At 36.8% G+C, this 25,114-nt stretch overlaps 1 long non-coding RNA gene across 1 annotated transcript in view; it reads right to left on the minus strand.

The window, feature by feature from the left end:
• LOC129649903 (uncharacterized) overlaps positions 1–25,114 on the minus strand; it is a 358,650-nt gene that overhangs the window by 258,739 nt on the left and 74,797 nt on the right. The window contains exon 2 of the long non-coding RNA XR_008713420.1: positions 8,185–8,267. This is a non-coding gene — a long non-coding RNA (uncharacterized LOC129649903). The remainder of the gene's footprint in view (positions 1–8,184; positions 8,268–25,114) is intronic.

The following is a 25,114-nucleotide window of genomic DNA, read 5'->3' on the forward strand; positions in this document are numbered from 1 at the left end:
AAAAGTTAACACATATTCTATCTCCAAGCTACTTAACTTGCATCTGCCTTAGTAACAGTGCATGTTAAATGGCATTAATAATAGAACAGGATATGACAAATAACATAATCCACATAAAGTACCACTGTTATGAATTTTATACTTTTCATGATAATTAATTTTCAAGATTAAAATTTCATTTATTTTTAGGTTTTGATCAGTTTTGATAATAGGAGTGTTATAAATCAGGAAGCCCTTGTGTTGTGAACTGACAAAGAAGTAAAGAGAGAGCACAGAGAAGAAAAAGTATATCTAAATACGTTTTAGATATAATGATTGCATCTAGGGATACACCAAGGTGTGAACAGTATCTAGCATTAATTAATAATTTTTCTTTGTGCTCATACAAAACAGGTACTTTAAATTGAGAAAATTACCTGCTCCTATGTTAAATAACAGAAGTAACAGGTATAGTTTCATATGCTAGACAATATGAGAATAAGTGAAAATAACTGAGCTGCTTGCTCTAGGAAATACTGGCCCCTGGAAAATAGGACTGTGAACCAATTAAAACAGCCCATTAAAAAGACCTCTTGTACTTTCAAAACTAAGAGCTTGTTCATCATGACATGCTTCAAAATCCTTGATTTGCTGTGCTGGCCAATCCTAAACTATCATGTCTAAAATGTTGACCAACCCTAACCAGTACCCTTCCTTGCAGGATCTACCTTAAAATAATCAACTCTAGGCCCTAAAACTCTATACATGTTTTCCTCTGATGCCTCCCTCTAAGGCACTATTAAGACTCAAGATGGGTTCTCCCTTAAGTGGGGGGAAAAAAAAAGGTAATTTGATGTGATCTCATGAACTGAAGCCCACTGTTCTGTAGCTGCCCTGTCCCTGGAATTTTCCAGGCAAGAATACTGGAGTGTGCAACCATCTCCTTCTCCAGGGGGTCTTCTCAACTCAGCAATCCAACCTGGGTCTCTTGCATTACAAGCAGACTCCTTACCATCTGAGCCACATAGGAAGCAAGGTGGGTTCTTCCTTAAGGGGGTAGATCTAATAAACTTAACTTTTTGATCAAAAGGTTTTTCTGGTGGTCTCTTCAGGAGACAAAACATGACAACATCTTTCATGGATACAAATGTACATATCAGTGAGACTCAGGATGGCAAAATGACATATAAAAAATTTTATTTATTAGATAATTTGACTTCATGTACTAGTCTTATTTTCCAAATACTATTATTGTTCCTTTGAAGTTGTTATTCACTATAATTTAAATTTAGATATCCTAACACTTTATTAATAAAAAAGAAAGATTTCCTCTTACAAATGTAGTTTTATTAACTGCATAACTAAATTTACAACTAAAATGTAGGATTTGTAATAAAATTTAAGTTGCATTTTAAAGACTTTCCTAATGACTATATAGGGAATATGGTTGAATTTAACACCCACCCTCAACCTATCTATGCCTACACATTCTATCTAAAGATTACTGTTGTGAGAACATATTTATTAAGATTTTCAAAGCAACAATTGACAGTTGATAATATTGTTAAATATCTCACAGGTATTTAAATAACCTCTTGGTTTTACAAGTTAATCAATTTCTTGTAAATGTTACACTGTAATAACTATATTTTCCTTCTTTCTCCTGTACTTTATTTATAAAAGAACATAACAGTGTTATATGAGTTGATATTCAGATACAAACCAATAATAAATGTTTTTTTTATTTAAAACATTTAAAAAAGAATGTATCTTTAAAAAAAAAAGATTCAAGAATACACTGTTAATGACTGAACAGAAGAACAAATCACAATTATTAAAGTTTGAACTGAGAGACATTTTAAAGTATATTTTCAATAATACTGTTTGGAACAATTCAGATTAAGCTATTTTTGGCAGACCTTCTCTGTCAATTTGCTATTAGTGATGAAGCACTAATAATTCATTCATTATGTCTTTCACTGTAGATGATATGCTATAATAAAAATCTTGTTTACAATATACATCTTCTTAGCAAAGCCTGTATCCATAGAATCAAAGCAGTCTTTAGTACAATTTGCTCTATCATATATTCTAAATTAAATGGGATCTACATTAAAGAGGCTTCTCAATTTTAAATTATATGTAAATGGAACAACTGAAATAAAGTAGAGCACAGAAAACACACAGAATTCTTTTCAAAGGTAGAACTCAAAATTAAACCCAAAGCCTTTAACTTTGGTTTCATTTTCCTACTATTAAAACAAAACAGACCCATTAAATAAATGACTGTAAAAGTGACTGCTTACTATCTTTCTGGGAAGCAATAGATTCCAGTCCATGTAAAGAGATGATTTGTTGTTGATATTTTGTTGTTTTCTCTTCAAAAGTGAGATTGGTTTCTTTAGGTATGAACATTGACCCTGGCTTCATAAGCTTTTACCAAACAGAGCATATCATAAGCACTGAGGTTTGAGACTCAGTGATTATTATAGCTGCATATAGGTGGAAATGCTCTTTCAAGGTTATTTTATTTCCTATTTGCCACACTTCATACCACAGAGTAGTACCTAAAAGTTAAATGCATTTTCTTGAAATGAGCCACATGATAAAACAGTGCATAAGAAGAAGGCAATAGGGTGCAGTGCGAGTGTGCTGTGAAAATGAGTAAAGCAGATGTCAGCAATGCTTGAGCTCAGTTGTGGATGTGTTAATTTTCCCCTAGATCTGCTCAGGAAGCTGGCAGGCAGAATCCCCCTGCCTCACAGATCAGGGAAATAGCTCAGAGAAGGCTCAGAGGCAGAAAATGCAATTGACAGGGGAAATTCACTGAAGCTCTTTTTTTTTTTTTTTTTTAAAGAAAGTAAGATTGTTTTTAAGTAGTCTTTTGTTGTTGTTGTTGTTTGTTTAAAAGCAGACTTTAATAACTTCAAGATGTAGAATATAATGGAACAGAATAGGATTTATTGAACTCTAGGTAACCTGATTGCTCTAATCAACCACTATTCTTTATTGCATGGATCAAAAACAATGAAAGACAGAGTTAGGGAATATTATTCTCTGAATCTACATGAAAACTAAGAGTTCAACTCATGTGTTTAGATTTTGTAGACAGCATTTTTCTCCAATATCAAAATGAAATATTTCAATGAATACTCAGCATTCATTCTTGCAATGATTTGTTAAGAATGTAAAACAACATTTCACTATCATCATAACTGTTTCATGATGAAACTGAAGCTCCAATACTTTGGCCACCTGATGCAAAGAACTGACTCACTGGAAAAATTCCTGATGCTCAGAAAGATTGAAGGCAAAAGGAGAAGTGGGTGGTAGAGGATGAGATAGTTTGACAGTATCACCAACTCAATGGACATGAATCTGAGCAAATTCTGGGAGATAATAAAGGACAGGGGAGACTGGTGTGCTGTAGTCCATGGGGTCACAAAAAGTTGGACATGACTTAGTGACTGAACAATAACAAAATCATCATAACTCCTTATAACTGATGATATTTTAGTTTAGAATTAACTGGTTTTGCCCTTTATGGAATCAAAATAAAATTTAAAAATTAGTCCTTTTTAGCCATGAAATTAAAAGATGCTTACTCCTTGGAAGGAAAGTTATGACCAACCTAGGTAGCATATTCGAAAGCAGAGACATTACTGTGCCAACAAAGGTCCGTCTAGTCAAGGCTATGGTTTTTCCAGTGGTCATGTGTGGATGTGAGAGTTGGACTGTGAAGAAAGCTGTGTGCCGAAGAACTGATGCTTTTGAGCTGTGGTGTTGAAGAAGACTCTTGAGAGTCCCTTGGACTGTAAGGAGATCCAACCAGTCCATTCTGAAGGAGATCAGCCCTGGGTATTCTTTGGAAGGAATGATGCTGAAACTGAAACTCCAATACTTTGGCCACCTCATGCGAAGAGCTGACTCATTGGAAAAGACGCTGATGCTAGGAGGGATTGGGGGCAGGAGGAGAAGGGGATGACAGAGGATGAGATGGCTGGATGGCATCACCAACTCGATGGACATGAGTTTGGGTAAACTCCGGGAGTTGGTGATGGACAGGGAGGCCTGGCGTGCTGAGATTCATGGGGTCACAAAGAGTCGGACACGACTTAGCAACTGTACTGAACTGAAAAAAGTTTTCCTACAAATATTCACTTAGAAATGTCCCAGAGTCCACTAGCTTTCCATCAATATCTATTCTTCCCATCTCTTATAATAACAGAACTATGGAATTTTAGCTGTATGTCTGACTGCCCCCAAACACTTTATTTTACAACATCTCTTGTAATAAAGTTTGGTTATATGACTAATCGCTAATGATACATATTAGAAGTGGTATTTGCAACTTCTGCAAAATGCCCTTAAAATGAAAGAGGTATGGCCTTCTGTTTCCTCCTTTCTGCCAACTAGAATACAGACATAGCAGGTGGAGAGCTGGAGTTAGAGTTAAAGCATCTATCCTGCAGCTTAAGACTCTGAAAACAAGAAACCCATAGTCTGACATGGGAATGTCCTACCATACATGGATATGTATGGGGGACTTCTTTGAGAGCAAAACAGGTTACAATTTTGTTTAATTCACTGATACTTTGGATTTTGTAATTGTTAGTCAAGCTATTTCAAGTTCTTTCTATATATCAGGAACTGTTGTAGGCAATAGAGGAAAAAGGAATTCCCTGCTTTTACAGAACTTGTATTCTGGTGTAGGCTACTAAAAAATGGCTTAAAGGAGGGATGATCCAAGATGAAGGACTTTCTCTTTTATATAAGGAGGCCAGTAAAGTTCTATAAGGTGACATTTGAGCAAAAATCTTAAGGAAATACAGAAGTGAATCATGTAGAAATCTGGGGAACACAAAAATTTAAATCCTTAGGTAGGAGCTTATTTCCCCTGGAAAGTTAGAATACCAAGAAGTAGGCCAGTATAGCAGGAGTAGAAAAAGAGGTAGATAGAGAACAGTAGAGAATATAAACACGCATAAGCTACTAAAAATATATGGCTTTAACTTTGGTTGGGATGAAAGGCTTTTGGAAAGAGTCTTGTACAGAGAAGTAATATATTCTGGTATGCATGCAAAGGCAGGTATGCAAACTTTTATAATGGGTTAACCTGACTAAAAAGAAGTTTTTCAGTCTTGCCAGATGTTGAAAGGATATTTAAAAATACATGTTCCCCTAGTGCAATATTCTGGGGAAAGATGTGTGAATTTTTTCCAAATATAATCCATGATTTGCACATTTGAATTGCTATGTTCCATATACAAAGACTTTATATTCAGCAGTATGTGTGCTATTCACATTTAATTTTCACAACAATCCTAAAATACTATGATTTCTCATTTTACATGTGTGGACAAAGTGAATAGGTGCTTCTCAAGGCTACAAATAAAATAATTGGTAGAGACAGTTTTCAGACTTGTAAAATCTGAGTCCTTTTAAAATTTGCTTGCCTTTTTAAATACTCTCTTAATCATTATGCAGTATTGCAATACAGTGAGATTACCCTACAGCACATTTAAAGAAAGAAAACAACTTTGGAATGACTTTTCAATTAATAAGGAAAGAAATCAAACCATACATCAATAAAGCATATCAGACAATTCACATATTAACCATAATTTTACTTTAGTGCATTTTTGCATCTTTAGAATAAAGGTACATTTTTGGGATTTAATTTCATTTAAACTTGTATTAAATAAATGGAGTAGTTCATAAAGGGTTAAAAAGTCCCAAATTCATAGTAGTTAATACAAGTCCTTTGAGGGTTTGTTTATTTCTAACTGGTGGAGAATTAATTTGTCATGCTCCAGGGGGTGCCAAGCTCCAATTAACACCCCATGTGTGTGGCTAGCACGTTTGTAATGGATTGGCTGTATAGTATGATAAAACCAAGAGGCTCGGGGCCCTGTACCACCAATTGCTGGTTCTATAGTTTCTGGGCCTCATATTAAGCCAGGAGTAGATAAAAGCACTTAGGTAGCTCATTAGTTGCTTACCAAAGACTGGAACATCATCCCCAGCCCATCCTGTACTTGGAACATATCCAAAAAGCATTGTGATTAGATCACCTCTAAGAATGCTGTCCTAACTATAAGACAATAGGCAACAATTTTTTTTCCCCTGAAAATTTCAAGTCAAATTCTTAAACTGTACACTTAATGCATTCCCATTTACACAAAATGGCATCTACTAGCTTCATCCAACAGTCAACTTAGTAAATAATCAAACTACAACTAGGTATGTAATGAAGTAGTCATATTTTTTTAATCCTATTATGTTACCAGTATATAGTTGTATACTGATCAAAGAAATATGTTGACTGAACTCTGATATGAATTATTAAACAATAATTTTGACTCAGGTTGTTGAAAGGAAGAATAGAGTTTCAGTTTTCAGTCACTGCCTTTTTAATGTAATAAAAGTAAAGCTTCTTGTGGAATTGCAAGGTTGCTTTTGTAATTGTTAATATTCCCTAGCCTTTGTATTTAATATGGCAATGCTTGTAATACAGAGTGAAAATGATGGAGATTTTAAACGACACAGAAATAACTGTAAATGGAGCAAACTGAAAAATAAAATAAAATGATGGAAAGAACTGGAAACTGCAGTGATGTAAGTGAAGTATCAATAAAGAGAACTGTGCCAAGTGCAATAATTATCATCAGTCATCTTATGGCATGATTTCCCTTCAGTGTTAACTGTTGTCCAGTCATCTTTTTTTTTTTTTTCCAGGACTGTAGGGACGGGAGTGGCAAATAGTACACTATTCAATGCAAGCACTCATTGGTAAAGGTTTTGTTTAATTCAGTATAGTAAAATTCATGTACTCCTCCTCTTTTAGAGAAAGATTTGAAATTCTAGTAAGTATGTCAAATGGTAACTTTCACAAATAAGAATGAATTACTGTTTTAAAACATTGCAGTTTATTCATTATTTCAGTCCATCAGTGCCTTAGATGATCACACCTATTGACCAGTTGTTGTTGTTTTTTTTTTTTATCCTTAATCTCCTTTTCCCTATCATTGCCCATTCTGATCCTGTACTTAAACAGTAGGCTTAAAGTTATTTCATTTCAATTTGAAACCAGTTTTTGAATGAAAACTCTGAGAGGAAGCAATAAGAACGGACACACTCTCTTCCCTATCATCTTCTGGAGTACACAGTACTACTTTGAGGAGACTCGAGAAGATGTTCATTGATCCAGTTATCATAGGTCTCTGGTGAAGAATATGGACAAATAACATGGCAGCAAGAGAAAAGACTAAGAAAACAGACAGAAATCGAAGATAGTCAAGCTTTTTCCTCTACTCAGACTGTTAAATGACATCATCTCACTTACGATGTCAAAGAAACAAGTGGTCACTTTTGTTGTTCTTTTATTTTTTTCTTTAAAGAGGACACTCATGAAACTTTTTCTGTTTAAAAGCATCCATTACAGAAAGGAACAGAATACTAACAAGGCATCCAATAAAACCTTTCATTGAATAATGAAAGAAGGATGATATCGATATATATATATATTTTTTTAATCTGGTCAAGAAATTTCTCTGTAACAGTCTTTGGGTGCCCAGAGTTCTAATGGGCTTATGACTGCTAATGGCTTTCTAATCTCATAGTCTGTAATGTTAGAGTTTTAAATCTATTTACTTCAATTTCCTGACATGCATCAGAGACAAAGAGGGTATTTACTGGCTTTGTGGGCTTTGTATTACATTTTTTATTACATTAAAATGTACCCAGACTTTTACATCAGCAACTCAACTGGATGGTTTTGAAGGAAGGGCAAACAGAAAGAAAAATAAGTAAATATATAATTTCAGAACTATCATCATAAAAGATACAAAGGTTCATGTTAGACTCGCAGTATGTAAACCTAGAAAAATTTGCCATTTTTTTTTTCCTCAGCTTGTGAGTTTTGAATCGGTCAGATGAAACAAATATAGTTCTCATCTATTTCACTTAGATTAGATTATATTTACACTATCTTCTGTTATTTATTCCATAGCCCTTTATGGTTCAAGCTCATGCCTTGCTTTCACCTGAGTTACATCCTGTATCTATAGCTAATATAGTTGTATTTTCTCTTAATAGAGTGATGCAGAGGAGGATCACCTGCGATGCCCGAGATAATTCACTGAGTTTCTATTGTTTTGACTTTCCTCAGATATAAAATAACAAGTAGAGTAAATGTTTTCTTACCTTAAATCTTAAAAGCAGATCATGTATGTCAAAATTTCTTTGTAAGGGTCCACTTCTTAGGGGGAACCAAAGTATGGTCTATACTGGAGGAAAAAAAAAATGGAGAAAGAAAGAAAGTAAAAAAAAAATGCCAAATAATAGCATATACTTTAAAAATTCTATTCATCTAATTCTGTTCACCAGCACTATCTCTTAAAAATAGCAGTGTGAAACAACTCCTTAAACATGTACCATTCATTTTTTTTAACTTTACAATATTGTATTGGTTTTGCCATATATCAAAATGAATCTGCCACAGGTATAACATGGGTTCCCCATCCTGAACCCTCCTCCCTCCCCATACCATCACTCTGGGACATAAAAAGCCTACTTTTTATAATTGAGACAAATAAACAGAAGATAAACTAAAATCAAGATTTTAGAAAATTCAATATATTTCAAATATTAATTCATTTATTGAGCCAGTTATGAATAGCCAATTGTCCTTTTTTGAAAAATTATTTGATTTATTACTTTATATTGGAATATAGTTGTCTAGAAGTGTTGTGATAGCTTCAGGCATACAACACAGAGGTTCAGTTGTATCCACTCCTTTTCAAATTCTTTCCTCTATCCTTCCACTATACTTTATGTTCCTCTTATGGTGCTTAATACATTATTTTTATATCATATATATGTATACATATATATATGATATGTGTGTATACATATGATATATATGTACACACATACATATATATATGTGTGTGTGTGTATATATTTTATTTATATATATATATATATATCATGAAGTCCTATGAGTCACACACTGTTTTACAAGTTTGGTACTAACCAAGACTGCTTGGTATCAAGTAGAGTCTCAATCATTTTGGTTGACCAAGTCACTAAATTGTTAATTCAAATCTATTTCAGGTTATAAATGATAAAATGCCAAATCATCATATACTTAGCAATTAGATAACCCAATAAATGTGTTTGCAAACGCTTATTAACACTACATACTGACAACAAGCAGTTGTCTCATTGTTCTTCCAAAAATCAGAAATTTAATCAGAAAGGAAAGGAAAAGAAAAGAAAGGTGAGGGAAAGCAGGACAAGGCAAAAAAGCTAGAGAATTGCCTGGGATGTTTATACTGCCAAGAAGAGGTACGTATCACTTTCTCTCAAAATTTATTTGTCAGAACTAGTCCAACGGTCCTGCTTGATTAGAGGAAGGTGGAGGAATGTGGGAGAATATGTGGATATTCAGTGGCCATTAAATGTTCTGTCTCAGGAGAGAATAACAAGACTAGCCCATCCAAGAAGCTACTCAAGGTTACTTGGAGCAAATTGTTCTAATAAGCAAGGGAAGTTCCACAGAAAAGTGGAGAAATATTAGCATCTAACAGGCCAGTCTGGTCTATAATTTAAAAAAAAGGAAAGGTAACACTAAATATGCTGTAAGAGAAAGAGACACAGCCAACATTGGTCTTGATGAACAGACTAGTGTTAGCAACTGTATTAATTTGTAACAAATTGTTTTATAGATGATGTAGCAGTGCTTAAAAACACTGACACTGGAGCAAGAATATGTGGCTTCAGTCTATTAGTTGTGATTTCAAGCAAGATACTTAACATCTCTGTAAATCAGTATCTTCAACTATAATTGCAGAGATTAGATGCACCTAACTCAGAGTTATGCTGAGGATTAAAATAAATGATGTTTGTGGAAATCTTAGGTAGTGCCTGGTACCTAAAAAAATAAATTTGTGTTTATAACACAACTAAAATTTTTGAAATAATTTTAAAAAAAGTGGAGATCAAGATGGCAGAGTACAAAAATGTGTTCACGTCCCCCCAAAAACACATCAAAAATATATCTACATGTGGAATAATTCACACAAAAAACCAAATGAAGGCTGTCAGAAGATTTCTTATAAAACCAAAGCTGCAAGAAAAAGCCCCATATAACCTAGTAGGACAAAAAGAGAAGAAAACAAATAAACAAAAAAAGAAATCAGGACAGGACTCATGCTCTTCAGAGGGAGCTGTGAGAGAGAGGAAAGATTTGGTTGCCCTAGGAACCCACTGGCTAGGAGGTGCACTAGAATAGACAGCTGGAGTGAACTGGACTCTGCTTAAGAATAGTGTGCACAGTGCTGGCTTGCTAACAAACAGGGCAGAAAGAGACCAGCACTGACAGCTGCCATGTCATCACACGTCTTGACTCAAAACAAATGCCTGCTAGTACATGCAGTGCCTAGGTACTGAAACTCAGGCTTCAGTGGATGGACCCAAGGAGAGGACTCAGTTTAGCTGCACAGAGGAAGCCTAAAGGAACTGAAGTGTGGCCTGGGGCTCCACAGTTAGCTTGCACATCCCAGGGGCAGAGCCAACATCTGAGCCAGTTATCAGTGCTCCCTCAGTGAGGGGCAGGTCCAGGGTCAGCTCTTCTGGCAGCACCAGGGTGCACACTGGTGTCCGGTGGTGTCATGAAATTGCAGGGCCCCAGGAGACAGTCCCTGGAGAATGATACACAGCTGCTCTTTTCTCAGTGGAGCACTCATGTCCCGCCTACATTCACTGCAGCATAGAATGAGATCCAGGATCTCCTATTTAAACAACTAGGGGGCAGATATTGCCTTTCAACAGAGCTTACAGCCACAGAATAAAGAGAAGGCCTCACCCAACATCTAGTGCAGGCTTTGGTAACCACAATACCTAATACATGCCCTATCAAGGGGACAATGAGGAAGATGTGGCAGGAATCCATATCAAAAACAGCCCTCACACCAAAAATGTTGGACAAGCTACACAGGAAGGCTCCCACATAAAAGCAGTCCTTCAAAATCACAGTAGATAACTGTTTCTCCTAATTCACAGAGTCACACAAAAATTTAAGTAAAATGAAAAAACAGGAAATATTCCCAATTTAAAGAATAAGAGAAATTCCTTGAAAAAACAATTAAACAGATCTCTCCTGTCTGTCTAGCAGATCCCTAGTTCAAAAAGGTGGTAATGAAAATGCTAAAGGAAAAGACCCTGATGCTGGGAAAGATTGAGGGAGGGAGGAGAAGGAGACGACAGAGGATGAGATGGTTGGATGGCATCACCGACTCAATGGACATGAGTTTGAGTAAACTCTGGGAGTTGGTGACAGACAGGGAGGCCTAGCATGCTGCAGTCTGTCAGGTCACAAAGAGTCAGACACGACTAAGTGACTGAACTGAACTGAAAGGAATTAAAGAATAATACTGATAGAAATGCAGATCACTAAAACAAGGAGCAAGAAACTGAACAAGAATCAATCAAATTAGACAATTCAATTGTGGGGATAAAACCTGAGCTAAAGGCAATAAACAGCAGACTAAATATGCAAAGGAATGAATAAGTAATCTGGAAGACAGAATAATGTAAATCACCTAATCAGAATAGCAGACAGAAGACAAATGAAGGAAAAATAAAAGCAACATACAAGATCTATGGGATACTATAAAGTTTGTCACCTTATGTGTAATAGAGGTTCCAGAAGAAGAAAGATAAAGGGAATCAAAAATATATTTAAAGAAATTATGGCTGAAAATTTCCCAACTAAAGAAGGAAAAATCTATCCAGGTACAGAAAGTACAGAGGGTCATAAATGAGGTGAAAGTACATAGACACATTCTAAGATATAACATAATTAAAATGGCAAAAATTAAAGAGGATTTAAAGGCAGTAAGAAAGAAAACACAAAAATCAGTTACAAGGGAACCTTCATTAGGCTATCAGTTGATTTCTTTACAGAAACTTTACAGGCCAGAAGGGCATGTCATGATCTAGTCACAAGTCCATTATCTACAACTGCATCTCCATTCCTTCTCTTTGCAAATAGGTTTATCAATACCATTTTTCATATGTATTAATGTAAATTATTTATTTTTCTCTTTCTGACTTACTTCACTTTGTTTAATAGGCTCTACATTTATTCAAAGTTCTGAAAGGGAATAACCTGAAACCTAGGGTACTCTACCCATAAAGATTATCATTAGAATAGAAGGAGAAATTAAAAACTTCTCAGATAAGCAAAAGCTAAAAGGATACAGCAATATTAAACCTATTCTGAAAAAAAAAAAACAAAACTGAAAAATCATTTCTAAATAGAAAGGAAGAATATAAAGGAAAGAGGATGACACAAGAGGAAAGGCAAGTATATAAAATGATTGAAGATCACTTAAATAAGCTAGCACCCAGATAAAATGTAACAAAAGTCTTTTAAAAGTGATGCTAGATACAATGAAGAGCAAAAAGATAAGATGAAGATGTAAAATAGGACATCAAAATCACAAACTATGGAGGAGGGTAGTAAAATAATGCATACAATTTAGCTTGCTACCCGCCCCCTCCCCGCTTTCTGGCTGTGCTGCATGGCTTGCAGGAAGTTCCCTGACCAGGGACTAAGCCAGGTCACAGCAGTGACAGTGCTGAGTCTTAACTGCTAGACTGCAAGGGAACCCCCAAATGTTTATCATTTAGAATGAATTTCAACTTACATGACTATCAATCTAAAGCAAGTAGATACAGTTATGGGTTAATACTGAAAACCAGGGTAACCACAAACTAAAAACACACAACAGATTCACTATAATCAAAGAGAAAGAAACTGAGAAATTCAACTAAAATACAGAAGAAAACTATCAAACCACAGAAGGAAAAATAAAAAAGAAGAGAAGAGCAAAGAAGAGTTCTAAAATCAACTGAAAAATGTTTAAAATGGCAACAAATACATACTTATCAATAATTATTTTAAATGGCAATGGACTAAAAGCTCCAACTAAAAGATATAGAGGGGTGGATTATATTGGGAAACAAACAAGAACCTACAAAGTTTTGCCTGCAAGAGATTCACTTTAGGGTGAAAGATAAATAAATATTAAAAGTGAGGGATTGGAAAAAGGTATTTCATACAAACCGAAACACAAGAAAGCCAGGGTAGCAACACTCATATCAGACAAAATAAACTTTAAAATAATAAAAGAGAAAGGAGGACACTATATAATGATAAAGGGATAAATACATGATGAGGATATTACACTCATTAACATGTATGTACCCAATATAGATACACTTAAATATATAAAACAAATACTAACAGACATAAAGGAAGGAATTGACAGGAATATAATAAGAACAACAGACCTTAACACCCACTGACATCAACGGAAATATCTTCCAGACAAAAATCAATAAGGCAACAGAGCTCCTAAATGACACAATAGAAACAGTTGGACTTAATTGATATCTGTAGGACACTACACCTAAAAATATACAGATACAAGTTTTTCCAAGCACACATGAGACATTCTCTAGGATAGACCATATATTAACATACAAAGTAAGCCACAGCAAATATAAGAAGATAGAAATTACTTCAACAATGAAATCAGAGAGGAAATCAGAAAATATCTCAAGACAAATAACAATGAAAACACAACCTTACATTTTCAATAGGATGCAGAAAAAGCAGTTCTAAAAGGGCAGTTCATAGTAATACAGGTCACACTCAAGATATAAGAAATGTCAAATAAACAATCTAACTTACCACTTAAAATAATTAGAAAAGAAGAACATTCAAAATTTAAAGTTAGCAGAAGGAAAGAAATAATAAATACCAGAGAGGAAATAAAAGCATAGAGATAAAAAACAACAACAACAACAATAAAAGATCAATGAATCTATGAGCTGGTTACTTGAAAGGATAAACAAAATCAACAAACCTCTACCTAGGTTCACACACAAAAAAGAGAAGACCCAAATATACAAAATAAGCAATAACACTGCAGAAATACAAAAAAAAAAAAAAAAATCATAAGAAAATACTATGAACTATATGCCAACAAATTACACAGCCAAGAAGAAATGGACAAGTGTCTAGAGACACAGTCTGCATAAATTGAGTCAATAAAAAACAGATAATTTGAATGGACTGATCACTGGAAATGAAACAAAACCTGTAATTTAAAAACAAAGTACATACTGCAAACAAATATCCAGGACATGATGGCTTCACTGGGGAATTCTACAAAACAAATAATTGGTAGAATTTCATTCTCAAACACTTTTAGAAGAATGAAAAAGAGGGACATTCCCCCAGAGTAATTTTATAAGGTCATCGTGCCCTGATAAAGAAATAGACTAAGAAATATAAAACAATGACAAAGGAAACTGGAGAAAATTCAAAGAAATGGAATTATACTTCATGCTTTTGGAGTAGAAGCATTAATATTGCTAAGATGGCTATACTATCCAAAGCTCTACAGATTTAGTGCAATCCTTATTAAATTATCCATGATATTTATAACAGAACTAGTTCAGTTCAGTTGCTCAGTAGTGTCCAACACTTTGTGACCCCAAGAACTGCAGCACACCAGGCCTCCCTGTCCATCACCAACTGCTGGCATCTACCCAAACCTATGTCCACCGAGTAAAATAATCCTAAAGTTTATAAGGAATCACAAAAGACTCAGAATTACCAAAGCAATCCAGAGGGGGGAAACAAAACCCAAAGCTAGAGGCATAACCTTCCCAGACTTTTGACAATACTATAAAGCTACAGTAACCAAAACAGCATGATATTGGCACAAAAACAGACATTAATCAACAGAACAAAATAGAGAACTCAAATCCACACACATATGGTAAATTAACCTTCAACAAAGGGGGTGAGAATGTACAATGGAGAAAAGACAGTCTCTTCAGCAGCCAGTGTTGGGGAAGTTGGATAGCTGCGTGTAAATCAATGAAATTAGAACACTTCCTCACATCATATACAAAAATAAATTCAAGATGGTTTAAAAATAAAGCATAGGACCATAATACTTCTAGAAGAAAACACAGGCAAAATATTTTTTACATGGGGGTGGTCCTAAGATGGTGGAGGAATAGGACGGGAAGACCACTTTCTCCCCACAAATTCATCGAAAGATCATTTGAACACTGAGAAAATTCCACAAAACAACTTCTGAACACTGGCGGAGGACACCAGGCACCCAGAAAGGCAGCCCATTGTTTTTGAAAGAAGGTAGGAAAAGATATAAAAGATAAAAAGAGAGATAAAAGAGTTGAGGATGAAGACCGGTCCCGTGGAGGAAGTCATGAAACAGAAGTCTCCAAACACCAGGAAACCCTCTGACCGGTGGGTCTACAGGGAATTTTGGAATCTCAGAGGGCAACATAACTGGGAGGAAAAAAATTAATAAATAAAACCCACAGATTACATGCCTAACTGCAACTCCCAGCGGAGAAGTAGCCCAGACACTCACGTCCTCCACCAGCCAGCGGGGGTTGAACAGGGAGGCACAGGCTGCATTGCTTAGGGTAAGGAACAGGCCTGAATACCCTGAGGACAACCTGAGGAAGCTAACGTGAGATAGCAACCCAAACTGCGGGATAGGCAGAGAGGAAAAAAAAAAAGAGAGAGAGAGAGAGAGAACTTTCCCACAAAAAGCTCTAACCTAAGGCACTGCTGGGCCCACACACAGAACAAACCACTGAGCGAATACCAGAGGAGAGTTAGCTGGCTGTGGACCAGTCCATCCCTCACCAGAGGCAGGGAGGCAGGCAGGCTACAGCCAGAGCAGGAAGGCAAGGGGCAATCTTGGCCCCAGAGATGGCATCCTCCACCAAACTGTGAGCAGGCCCCCAGTTGCTAACCAAGTCTTCCTGGGATCCTGGAAGGTTGACATCTACCAGGAGGGTTGCAGCCAGAGATCAGCTCCCCAGAGGAGACACACGGCACACCTGAGACAGCACTCCCGCTGTGCATCCAGGAATCCAAGCAGCTGGGACAGGGGAGGCAATAAGACATACCGCCCCATCTGGGGAGAGTGTGGTCGCTGAGCACCTGGTTGCCTGAGCTGCTTGGACCTGGGAAGGGCGCAAAACGCAGGCCCAACTGAATCTGTGCCTTTGTGGAGTACCTGAGAACCTGAACCTGAGTGGCTTAGACCTGGGAAATGTACACAACCCAGGGCCTGTTTTAGACAGTTCTCCTGCAAAGCAACTTGGAGTCTGAGCAGTGTAGACCAGGAAAGTGCACACGCCATGAGCGGGGGCAAACCCGATGTGGCCCAGATACTGTGAGCACTCCCCACACAGCCCAGTGATATTTGTTTGCAGTGTTCCTCCCTCTCCACAGCACAGCTGAACAAGTGAGCCTAAACAAGTGACCACCTCCGCCTCCTTGTATCAGGGTGGAGATTAGACACTGAAGAGACTTGCAAACAGAAGAAGCCAAAATAAACAGAAGGAACCGCTTTGGGAGTGACAGGTGCAACAGATTAAAACCCTGTAGTTAACACCAACTACATTGCAAGGGGCCTACAGACTCCAAGAAGAAGTATAAGCTGGAACAGGAACTATCTGAAACTGAACTGACTCCACACTGCCCACAACAGCTCAAAAGAAATTCCTAGATATATTTTACTATTACCATTTTTAAAACTTAATTTTTTTAAAAAAATTTTAAGTCCTTTATCACTCCTTTAATTTTCATTTTTATAACCTACTATTACCTTGCAAAAAAAAGACCCGATTTTTACAGCAAATTTCATATATATTTTTTATAAGTTTTGTGGTTTTGCTTTGTTTTTTTAATATGGTATTTTTGAGAGTCTAACCTCTACTCTAGATTTTTAATCTTTGTGTTTTTGGTATTTGTTACCAATTTGGTACCTTTAAGAATCCAATCTTCAGCACCCAGTTTTACTTAGGAGTGTGATTACTGGCTTTATTGGCCTCTCCCCACTTTGACTCTCCTTTTTCTCCCCCAGGTGACCTCTATCTCCTCCCTCCCCCTTCTCCTCTCTATCCAACTCTGTGAATCTCTTTGGGTATTCCAGGCTGTGGAGAACACTTAGGGAACTGATTACTGGTTAGATCTGTCTCTCTCCTTTTGACTCCCCCTCTTCTCCTCCTGGTCACCTCTATCTCCTTCCTCCCTCTTCTCTGCTCCATGAAACTCTGTGAACCTCTCTGCATGTCCCTCACTGTGGAGAATCTTTTCTCCATTAACCTAGATGTTTTATCATCGGTGTGGTATGGATGGAGAAGTCTTGAGGCTCCTGTAAGAATAAGACTGAAAACCAGAAGCAGGAGGCTTAAATCCAAAACTTGAGAACACCAGAAAACTCCTGACTCCAGGGAACATTAAGGACAAGAGCTGATCCAAAAACCTCCATATATACACTGAAACCAAGCTCCATCTAAAAGCCAACAAGTTCCAGAGCAAGACATACCATGCTAATTCTTCAGCAACGCAGGAACATAGCCCTGAGCATTAATATACAGGCTACCCAAAGTAACACCCAACCCATAGACATCTCAAAACTCACTACTGGACACTTCATTACCCTCCAGAGAGAAGAGATCCAGCTCCATCCACCAGAACACTGACGCAAGCTTCCCTAATCAGGAAACCTTGAAAAGCCACTTGTCCAACCCCACCCACAGGGAGGAACCTCAACAATAAAGAGGAATCACAAACTTCCAGCATACAGAAAGGCCACACCAAACACAGCAATCTAAACAAGATGAAAAGGCAGAGAAATATTCAGCAGGTAAAGGAACATGATAAATGCCCACCAGACCAAACAAAAGAGGAGGAGATAGGGCCTCTACCTGAAAAAGAATTCAGAATAATGATCCAAAATCTTGAAAACAAAATGGAGTTACAGATAAATAGTCTGGAGACAAGGATTCAGACAGTGCAAGAAATGTTTAACAATGACCTAGAAGAAATAAAAAAGAGTCAATCAATAATGAATAATGCAATAACTGAGATCAAAAACATTCTGGAGGGAACCAACAGTAGAATAACTGAGGGAGAAGATAGGATAAGTGAAGTGGAAGATAGAATGGTGGAAATAAATGAAGCAGAGAGGAAAAAAGAAAAAAGAATTAAACGAAATGGGGACAACCTCAGAGATCTCTGGGACAATGTCAAATGCCCCAATATTCGAATCATAGAAGTCCCAGAAGAAGAAGACAAAAAGAAAGGCCATGAGAAAATACCAGAGGAGATAATAGTTGAAAACTTCCCAAAATGGGGAAGGAAATAGCCACCCAAGTCCAAGAAACCCAGAGAGTCCCAAACAGGATAAACCAAGGTGAAACACCCCAAGACACATATTAATCAAATTAATGAAGATCAAACACAAAGGAAAAATATTAAAAGCAGCAAGGGAAAATCAACGAATAACACACAAGGGGATTCCCATAAGGATAACAGCTGATCTTTCAATAGAAACTCTTCAGACCAAAAAGGAATGGCAGAACATACTTAAAGTGATGAAAGAGAAAAACTGACAACCCAGATTACTGTACCCAGCAAGGATCTCATTCAAATATGAAGGAGAAATCAAAAGCTTTACTGAAAAGCAAAAGCTGAGAGGACTCAGCACCACCAAGCCAGCTCTTCAACAAATGCTAAAGGATCTTCTCTAGACAGGAAACACAGAAAAGGTTTATAAACTCGAACCCAAACAACAAAGTAAATGGCAATGGGATCATACTTGTCAATAATTACCTTAAATGTAAATGGGTTGAATGCCCCAACCAAAATACAAAGACTGGCTGGATGAATACAAAAACAAGAACCCTATATATGCTGTCTACAAGAGACCCACCTCGAAACAAGGGACACATACAAACTTAAAGTGAAGGGCTGGAAAAAGATATTTCATGCAAATGGAGACCAAAAGAAAGCAGGAGTAGCAATACTCATATCAGATAAAATAGACTTTGAGATAAAAGACATGAAAAGAGACAAAGAAGGGCACTATATAATGATCAAAGAGTCAATCCAAGAAGAAGATATAACAATTATAAATATACATGCACCCAACATAGGAGCACCACAGTATGTAAGGCAAATGCTAACAAGTATGAAAGGGGAAATTAACAGTAACACAATAATAGTCGGAGACTTTAATACCCCACTCACACCTATGGATAGATCAACTAAACAGAAAATTAGCAAGGAAACACAAACTTTAAATGATACAATGGACCAGTTAGATGTAATTGATATTTATAGGACATTTCACCCCAAAACGGTGAATTCCAAATGTTTTCTCAAGTGCACATGGAACCCTCTCCAGGACAGATCACATCCTGGGCCATAAATCTAGCCTTGGTAAACTCAAAAAAACTGAAATCATTCCAAGCATCTTTTCTGACCACAATATGGTAAGATTAGATGTCAACTACAGGAAAAAAAAAACAATTAAAAACACAGACATATGGAGACTAAACCACACGCTTCTGAATAACCAACAAATCACAGAAGAAATAAAAAAAGAAATCTAAATATGCATAGAAATGAATGAAAATTAAACAACCCCAAACCTACAGGACTCAGTAAAAGCACTGCTAAGGGGAAGGTTCATAGCAAAACAAGCTTACCTCAAGAAACAAGAGAAAAGTCAAATAAATAACCAAATTCTATGCCTAAAACAACTAGAAAAGGAAGAAATGAAGAACCCCAGGGTTAGTAGAAGGAAAGAAATCATAAAAATTAGGGCAGAAATAAATGAAAAAGAAACAAAGGAGACATAGTAAAAATCAACAAAGCTAAAAGCTGGTTCTCTGAGAATATAAATAAAATAGACAAAGTATAAGCCAGACTCATCAAGAAAAAAAGAGAAAAAAATCAAATCAACAAAATTAGAAATGAAAGTGGAGAAATCACAACAGACAATACAGAAATACAAAGGATCATAAGAGAGTACTATCAACAATTATATGCCAATAAAATGGACAACTTGGAAGAAATGGAAAAATTCTTAGAAAAGTATAACTTGCCAAAACTGAGCAAGGAAGAAATAGAAAATCTTAACAGACCCTTCACAAGCATGGAAATCAAAACTGTAATCAGAAATCTTCCAGCCAAAAAAAAGCCCAGGACCAGACAGGTTCACAGCTGAATTCTATAAAAAATTTAAAGACGCGCTAACACCTATTCTACTCAAACTCTTCCAGAAAAGGTAAACTTCCACACTCATTCTATGAGGCCACCATCACCCTAATACCAAAACCAGACAAAGATGCCACAAAAAAAGAAAACTACAGGAGAATATCACTGATGAACATAGATGCAAAAATCCTTAACAAAATTCTAGCAAACAGAATCCAACAACATATTAAAAAGACCATACATCATGACCAAGTGGGCTTTATCCCAAGGATGCAAGGCTTCTTTAATATCCACAAATCAATCAATGTGATACACCACATTAACAAACTGAAAGATAAAAACCATATGATTATCTTAATAGATGCAGAGAAAGCTTTTGACAAAATTCAACATCCATTTATGATAAAAACCCTGCAGAAAGCAGGAATAGAAGGGACATAACTCAATATAATAAAAGCCATATATGATAAACCGACAGCAAACATTATCCTCAATGGTGAAAAATAGAAAGCATTTCACCTAAAGTCAGGAAAAGACAAGGGTGCCCACTCTCACCACTACTATTCAACATAGTTTTGGAAGTTTTAGCAACAGCAATCAAAGAAAAAAAAGAAATAAAAGGAATCCAGACTGGAAAAGAAGAAATAAAACTCTGTTTTCAGATGACATGATCCTCTACATAGAGAACCTAAAGACTCCACCAGAAAATTACTAGAGCTAACCAATGAATATAGTAAAGGTACAGGATATAAAATTAACACAGAAAATCCCTTGCATTCCTACACATTAACAATGAGAAAACAGAAAGAGAAATTAAGGAAACAATTCCATTCACCATTGCAACAAAAAGAATAAAATACTTAGGAATAAATCTACCTAAAGAAACAAAAGACCTGTGTATAGAAAACTATAAAACACTGATGAAAGAAATCAAAGGTGACACAAACAGATGGAGAAATATACCATGTTCATGGATCAGAAGAATCACTATAGTGAAAATGAGTACACTACTCAAAGCAATCTATAGATTCAGTGCAATCTCTATCAAGCTACCAATGGCATTTTCCACAGAACTAGAGCAAATAACTTCACAATTTGTATGGAAACACAAAAAACCTCGAATAGCCAAAGCAATCTTGAGAAAGAAGAATGGAGCTGGAAGAATCAACCTGCCTGACTTCAGACTATACTACAAAGCTACAGTCATCAAGACAGTATGGTACTGGCACAAAGACAGAAATATAGATCAATGGAACAGAATAGAAAGCCCAGAGATAAATCTATGCACCTATGGACACCTTATCTTTGACAAAGGAGGCAAAAATATACAATGGATTAAAGACAATCTCTTTACCAAGTGGTGCTGGGAAAACTGGTCAAACCACTTGTAAAAGAATGAAACTAGAACACTTTCTAACACCATACACAAAAATAAACTCAAAATGGATTAAAGATCTAAACATAAGACCAGAAACTATAAAATCAAATAAATAAAATAAAACTATAAAAAATCACAGCAGGATCCTCTAAGACCCACCTCCCAAAGTAATGGAAATAAAAACAAAAATAAACAAATGGGACCTAGTTAAACTTCAAAGCTTTTACACAATGAAGGAAACTCTAAGCAAGGTGAAAAGACAGCCTTCAGAATTGGAAAAAATAATAGCAAACGAAGCAACTGACAAAGAATTAATCTCAAAAATATACAAGCAGCTCCTGCGGGTCAATTCCAGAAAAATAAATGACTCAATCAAAAAATGGGCCAAAGAACAAAACAGACATTTCTGCAAAGAAGGCATACAGATGGCTAAGAAATGCATGAAAAGATTCTCAATATCACTCATTATCAGAGAAATGCAAATCAAAACCACAATGAGGTACCATCTCACGCCAGTCAGAATGGCTGCTATCAAAAGTCTACAAACAATAAATGCTGGAGAGGGTGTGGAGAAAAAGGAACCCTCTTACACTGTTGGTAGGAATGCAAACTAGTATAGCCACTCTAGAGAACAGTGTGGAGATTCTGTAAAAAACTGGAAATAGAACTGCCATACAACCCAGCAATCCCACTGCTGGGCAGACACACCGAGAAAACCAGAATTGAAAGAGACACATGTACCCCAATGTTCATTGCAGCACTGTTTACAATAGCCAGGACATGGAAGCAACCTAGATGTCCATCAGCAGATGAATGGATAAGAAAGCTGTGGTAGATATACCCAATGGAATATTACTCAGCTATTAAAAGAATGCATTTGAATCAGTTCTAAAGAGATGGATGAAACTGGAGCCTATTATACAGAGTGAAGTAAGTCAGAAAGAAAAACACCAATACAGTATACTAATGCATACATATGGAATTTAGAAAGATGGTAATGATGAACCTATATACAAGACAGCAAAAGAGACACAGATGTATAGAACAGTCTTTTGGACTCTGTGGGAGAAGGTGAGGGTAGGATGATTTGAGAGGTTAGCATTGAAACATGTATATTATCATTTGTGAAGCGGATTGCCAGTTCAGGTTCAATACATGAGACAGGGTGCTCAGGGCTGGTGCACTGGGATGACCTTGGGGGATGGGATAGGGAGAGAGGTGGTAGGGGGCTTCTGGATGGGGAACACATGTGTGCCTGTGGCTGATTCATGTCAATGTATGGCAAAAACACTACAATATTGTAAAGTAATTAACCTCCAATTAAAATAAATTAATTAATTAAAAAATATTTTTGACATAAATTTTAGCAATATTTTCCTAGATCTGTCTCCCAGGATGAAAGAAATAAAAATAAACAAATGGGACCTAATCAAACTTACAAGGTTTTGCATAGAAAAGGAATATATCAATAAAATGAAAAGACAACCTACAGAATGGAAGAAGATATTTACAAACTAGGGGGACAACAAGGAGCTTGTTTCCAAAATATACAAACAACTCAATATTAAGAAATATAAACAACTCAATCAAAAAATGGGCATAAGGCTGGATTCCCTGGTATCACAGTGGATAGGAATCTGCCTGCCAATTCAGGGGACACGGGTTCAATCCCTGGTCTGGGAAGATTCCACACACCACTGAGCAACTAACACCATGAGCCACAACGACTTAGCCCCTGCTTTAGAGCCCACATGCCATAGCTACTGAAGCCCATGTACCCTAGGGCCCACAAGCTGCAACTCCTGAATCCGTGTGCCAAACTACTGAGGCTCACACACCTAGAGCCTGTGCTCCACAACAAGAGAAGCCACTGCACTGAGCAGCCCACGCGCTACAATAAAGAGTGGCTCCTGCTCATCTCAACTAGAGAGAGCCTGCACAAAGCAATGAAGACCCAGCACACCCCAAAACAAACAAATAATGGGCACAAGTTCAAAAGAGGCATTTTTCTAAAAAAAGACATACAGATATCCAAACAAACACATGAAAAAATGATTAATACTGCTAATTATTAGAGTATGACAAATCAAAGCTATAATGAGGTATCACCTCACACTAGTCAGAATGGCTATCATCAAAATGTCTACAAATAATAAATGCTGTAGAAGGTGTGGAGAAAAGGGAATATTCCTATACTGTTGGTGGGAATGTAAATTTGTGCTGCTTCTGCCACTGCTGCTAAGTCGCTTCAGTCGTGTCCGACTCTGCGTGACCCCATCGACGGCAACCCACCAGGTTCCCCCGTCCTGGGATTCTCCAGGCAAGAACACTGGAGTGGGTTGCCATTTCCTTCTCTAATGCATGAAAAGGAAAAGTGAAAGTGAAGTCACTCAGTCGTGTTCGACTTTTAGAGACCCCATGGACTGCAGCCTAACAGGTTCCTCCGCTCATGGGACTTTCCAGGCAAGAGCACTGGAGTGAAGGCTCAATAGAAAACATAATACTATCATTGTATTCTGAATGAGGTTTATTTATTTTGTCTCCTCATGTTTGACATGAAGTGGATTCTCTTCTTTAGATTGTACATATATGTATTTGCCTCAATTTTGAAGGCCTTGTTTGTGTTTAATTGTTCAAGTGCTTATTCAGATAAGTGTAAATTAAACATTTATCTATTTCCAAATATTCCAAATTTTAGACATTACTCTACTCCATTAAGTGAAAGTGTTAGTCGCTTAGTTGTGTCTGACTCTTTGCAACCCCATGGACTGTAGCCTGCCAGACTGCTGCATTCATGGAATTCTCCAAACAAGAATACTGGAGTCGGCGGCCATTCCCTTCTCCAGGCCATCTTCCTGACCCATGGATCAAACCTGGGTTTCCCATATTACATGCAGATTCTTTATGGTCTGAGCCACCAGGGAAGCTGTGTGTGTGTTTAGTTGCTTAGTCATGCCTGACTCTTTGCAACCCCATGGGCTGCAGCCCATCAGGCTCCTCTGACCATGGGATTTTCCAGGCAAAGATACTGGAGTAGTTTGTCATTTCCTTCTCTGGGGGATCTTCCCAACCCATTGATTGAACCTGGGTCTCTTGCACTGCAGGCAGATTCTTTACCAAGTAAGCTACCAGGGAAGCCAACACTCTATTAAGTATGTTAAGGGAATTAGAGCAAAACATACACTTAGATGCCTCTACAATACAGAGATTCATAAAAGTTGAAAAGAAAATGATGAACAAGAACTTTAAAACATATGGCAAAAAGAAAAAAAAAAAGAAAGATTAGAGAATTAGCTTGTAGTACACCTCTGCCTCTATAAGCAATAGTTACAAAGTATGGACAAAATAAAACTAAACATAATAAAAAAAATCTTTAAAAATCAGAATTGGGTGGAAGAAATCTGCAGTATTGTCTTCTCCATTGTTTGAGGCTACACCTGAAGGCGATAGCAGTTTAAGAGGTGGTGGCTCAGGGAGACTAAATCTCCCATAGCAATTACACCCCACTGTCTTTCTAAAACCAGAGCAAGGAATTTCACAGCAACCAGAGACACTAAAATATGAATGAGGAACTCCAAAAAAGACAGGCATCGGAAGAGGAACCTAACTTTTATATAAAT

The sequence above is a fragment of the Bubalus kerabau genome, chromosome 4, assembly GCF_029407905.1.
Source record: "Bubalus kerabau isolate K-KA32 ecotype Philippines breed swamp buffalo chromosome 4, PCC_UOA_SB_1v2, whole genome shotgun sequence".
Taxonomy (NCBI): domain Eukaryota; kingdom Metazoa; phylum Chordata; class Mammalia; order Artiodactyla; family Bovidae; genus Bubalus; species Bubalus kerabau.